Below are 5,132 nucleotides of genomic sequence, written 5' to 3' on the forward strand. Positions count from 1 at the left end.
TTAAAATGTTAGTAATAATGTATCTAACAACACTCTCTTTAACATCTTGTTCGATCTACTATTGTTTGGAATATTTTGAAAATTACAAAATTTTAGTTTCACTTTCATCTAAATTAGAAGAGAGACTTTCATCTTAATATACAAATAGACTTTCAGAAATTTAATCCTGAAATGTGGAATTGACTTTCAAATGTTTAATTCTGAAGCATATAGATAGACTTTTAAAGATTAAATTTTGAAACAACAAAACTATGATTATTAATAAAGAGCATTATTGAAAAAAAATAAGGGAGTGTGAATAACAAAATAAAAAAAAATGATGTCTTAGAATGTGGGTATAAATCTCTCAATCATATAAAACTAGATTATAAAGTGACAAATGTCATCCACTTATATATATTATTTTGGTATCATTATTATACAACACACATTAAAATTTCTCGAGCATGAAGTTTGCAAGATTTGATATATACAAGTAGTTCAATAACAACCTGATGTGGTAGCCCAATAAATCCAACAAGACTTACTAGGATAAGTTCTAATATTATCTTAAAATGTGAATTTGATTCTAATTTAATTATACAAAATCAGTTTGTAACATGTGGAATCTCTAACAGCAGGCGTAAAAAAGTTACTTCTTTGTTTCTTTTTTTGGTTTCAAGAAGGGGCAAAGCCCCTAAACAAAAAATTTTAGTTTGGTTCCTAGCCAGTATACTCGTGATGAGATCCATCATGTGAAAGTAAGGATTGAATTGACGACAAACCTTATTAATAAGGGTGAACAACTGTTCAAGAGACACTCGAGTAAGGTCTTCCTAAAATGATTCTCCCAAGCTATTTGCATAACTGAGTAGATTTTAGTGAAAAGGTGAAAAGGAGAGATGATTTTCATCTCTCTTGACAAGGACGGAAACAATTCTCAAATCTGGTTAACACATCCGGTAAAGGCTACCCAGTACCCATCTTTCAGTAGATCCCTAACAACAATAACTTGGATTTTACTTTCTGGATCTCCCTTTTTTCTTCTTGCACCTCCCTTTTTTGCTCCTTGCACCTCCAAAGGACCCAAATGGACACAAATACCCTGTCTCTCCCAAGCAAGCCAAGCCTCCACCAAAACCACTGTCGATTGTCAACCCAAACGCCATTGTTGCAACCTCCTTACACCACCACCAAACCAGCCTAATGCAGAAAAGAAAGCACAAAGCCACCGACAAAGTTAGGAACAAAATAAAAGTTCAAGAATATACAATTTTTTATTCTTTCATAGAAGCCTTTCCAAAAGTATAAAAACATAATTCTGCAAAGGTCTTTTTAGAAGTATAAAACATAATTCCTGAAGAACCTTTTCAGAAATATAAAAACATATTCTGGAAATGCCTTTTCATAACACTAATTTTTTTATAGTTGTGGAAAGGCCTTTTCAAATGTACAAAAATATAATTTAGGAAAAACCTTTCTTGAAATATAAAAAAATTAATGTATTCTAGAAAAGACCTTTCTGAAAGTTATTTTTGTTTTTCTGAAATACACTTTTCTATATTTCCAAAAAAGCCTTTCCAGAAATATGTTTTTTGTTTTTCTAGAACCGCCTTTCCAAAAAGGTCATCTAGGAAATACAAAAAAAAAAAGGAAGTTAAGTGTATTTCAAAAAAATCTTTCCAGAAAGTATAACATGTGAAATTCCAGTTTGGCCTTTTTGTAAAATGGATACGAATTTTTTTAAAAATATGTTTTACAAATTAATGGTTCAAGTAAGAATCAAACTTATTATTTTCGTATTATTAACACAATGTTCTAATCAACCGAACTAATAAATCAATTATATTATAAAATAATTAATGTCACTATATATAATACTAAAATTTTTAATATATATTTAATGCATATGTAAATTTACACAATAAATTTTGTGATCATTAATTTTTATCTAATAATAAATTTTTTATATATATAATTTGTAAATAAAAATCATAAGTTTAATAAAAATTTACATATGTAAAAAAATAAAAAAAATAGTTTAATTATCAATTGTTGTAATAAACATCTAAATACATCATTCAATTAAATATCATATTTGTTTAATTTTCAATCACTGTAATACACATTCAAATACATCATTCAAATAAATACTAAATTTTTTTAACTATTAATTATTGTAATAAATATCTAAATACAACATTCAGTCAAATTTGTTTGATTATCAGATTTTGTAAATAAATTAAATGTATAAAAAATTCTAAATAAATTATAATTTAAAAAAATTTAAAACATACGGATTGGCAATCCGTATGGTTCATACAGATTGGCAATCTGTATGGTTTGTACAGATTCATATGAATCATACGGATTGTCAATCCGTATGTTTTGAAAAAAAAATTTGAACCTCTTCTTCTCCGATAACAAAAAATCATTGAATTTCACCGTATATCCGTAAACAACACGTGTACATCACCGACGATTACAAACACTTACAAAAGGACACTAATGGAAGAAAGTTACACAAAGGGAGTGCGATTTCCCAAAAAAGAAAGGTGTTGCAGAAATGAAAAAACTAATTTGCTGTTTATAATAAAAAATACCCATAAGGACATTTTGGTGGGTATTTTTGGTATTTTGAAAAATTGCTGGGTGTACCAACAAAAATGATGGGTGTCCCAAACACATCCCTCATATGGCTCATGCTTGCATTTTTTTTTAATTTCGGTTAGATATTCTACCCGTTAATTGGGTCTCAAATGATGGAGTTTTGTTTGATTTACATAAGGCCATTGTTTTTTGTTATTTCACACCTCGCTTCAATTTTTTAATTTCCGATAATACCCTAAATATTGATGAGTGTAGTTTCATTGTTGCAGAGTTTAAATTCTGAAACTAAGAAAAAATAATTTCCAAAATTTAAATTTCAAAATTATGTATAAAAAAAATACTTTTTAATATGCATTGTCAAATCATGCTCTAAAGTTACTATATTCTAATTTCAAACAACTTATGCTCAATTTTGCTTAGATAATTGTTCTGATATCAAATAATAGGAAAAAAGTTAAAATAGAAATTTTTATTTTGTTTGAATATATGAAGATAAGATGACTATCAGACACTATAGGTATGAAACTTCAACTGCAAAGGTAAGGTTGAAGGAGATGTTTTAAGACTATTTTGTCTATAACTTGTTTTTGTTTTAAAACCTTATTTTGTGTGTCAACTTATACTTTTGCTCTAGATCTCTGGATGCTTTTTATGATTTTCTTTATGACAATTCATTTGGAAAACTACTAATCAATTGTGTTTCGTTGCTATTTTAGGTGCATTTACCTCAATAATACTATATTGAAAGTTAATTAGGAAGTAATAAAAAGAGGATAAGTAGGATTTGGTTGAAGCCGAAATACTTGTTTTCTGCCAGTTTCACTTTGACGCATTGCTCTAAACTTTAGGACAGAGATTACTTCGTCATATAGCAAGATAAATGTAGTTACTATAACAAAACTCCTATTGAACCATCTAAAAGATTAAGATGTATGGGACTGAAGAGATTACAAACGAAATTAATCAAGTTTAAACCATAAGCACCATTACGAAAAGTTTATTATCATTGTTAGTTTGGCAAATTCGATATGCATGGTCTTATTATTATCCTGCATTGCTTTCATTTTATGTTTCAGAGATTCTAACGTGGTGGAGCCAAATTTTCAGGTAAAGTGTTAGTGGGTGTATAATAATGTATGGTATGGAAAGAAAAGAACACAATAAAAGCCAAATTTGTCATACTGATGAACTGTAATAAACCATGGGTGTCACACTTTCAGATCTTCATTCCTTACATCTCTAATCCTTTTTTTTTTTGGTAATTATTATTCTAACTATTGTAAATCATATATTGAAAAGTTGATCAGTACTTGAGTTACATGCAGTTAAAGAGGTTTAGTTTGGGAGAGGTACGAATGCCATGGGAAGGAAAGGAATGTATGATTGTTAGCAAATAATATGATTGTTATCACATCTATGATTTTAAATTGTCGAGTTGTGGGTCATGAATGTAAAGTCCTGAAAAATCTTAAGTAACAAAAAAAAAAGTAGTAAAATGTGGTAAGGATTGTTGTTGAAATCTGATTTTATAAACCTTAAAAATCTTAATGTTATGGCCGTTATTGCATTAATTTTAGACTGCAGTTTAATTAAAACCTTGATAATATCCTATATATACCCAAATTGATAAAATAGTGTTTTTTCCTCTCTTTCCATACCATACAATTAATATACTTTACACCCACTACCATTAACCTGAAAATTTGGCTCCACCACACATTATTGGAGTCTCTGAAACATAAAAGCAATGTAGGACAACAATATAATTATGCATTCGAATTTGTCAAACTAACCGTGCTAACAAAACTAATTTTGATAATGATGCTCATGATTTAAACTTGATTTTGTTAAAACTGTACATATAGCCCTATATAAGGGGGAATGATATATGATGTGAACATAAAGATAAGTCAAAGTCACAACTTGACCATATCAATATGCAAGCATATCATCTCTTCGATTCCAATCCCAAACCTATTTTGCCCCCACCATCATATTTTAATTAGAATGCATTCAAGAAGGAATAAACATTTATTTATCCAAACTATATTGTTGACAATGACAAGGGTCACCAACAAATAAGACAATAGGCAAAGGCAGGCAACTAGTTATTCCTTTAAAGTGTACTAATTAACAAACAAAAGTAGGGTTCTTGCATAGAATGTTGCAATCACCCCAAGTTTGGCCCATATCAAAACAAAGTTCAGTCTCTCTCTCCTTTTACCTCTCTAAGCTAGAGAAAAGGTAGTTGAGGAGGCCAGGTGGGTGCTGCAAAGCCAAAGACCAAAGTAGCTTATTACTTGGAAGACACTTTTCTTTATGGTTCGTCTAATGCATGTATGACTAAAATTGTTCCTACAATGTTACTTTGTTTAAGAGGGCTAGCTTATGTCTAATGAGTTGCACAAGAAATATCTATTGTTAGGTTTTGTTAGTGTGTGTAATTTTGGCACGGCATATATGTGGTCACATGCATTATGTAATAATTCAGAACAGAAAAAGCAAAAAGGGAAAGGTTTAAAAGTGGCTGACGAGATCATGTC

General features: G+C 29.5%; 1 non-coding gene across 1 annotated transcript; it reads left to right on the forward strand.

The window, feature by feature from the left end:
* Window positions 1-862: 862 nt before the first annotated feature.
* LOC113001031 (U6atac minor spliceosomal RNA) lies at window positions 863-967 on the forward strand. Its single transcript, XR_003266363.1, has one exon. It is a non-coding gene; the product is annotated as a U6atac minor spliceosomal RNA (small nuclear RNA).
* The last annotated feature ends 4,165 nt before the right edge of the window (window positions 968-5,132 follow it).

This window comes from Glycine max, unplaced genomic scaffold, assembly GCF_000004515.6.
Source record: "Glycine max cultivar Williams 82 unplaced genomic scaffold, Glycine_max_v4.0 scaffold_229, whole genome shotgun sequence".
Classification (NCBI taxonomy): domain Eukaryota; kingdom Viridiplantae; phylum Streptophyta; class Magnoliopsida; order Fabales; family Fabaceae; genus Glycine; species Glycine max.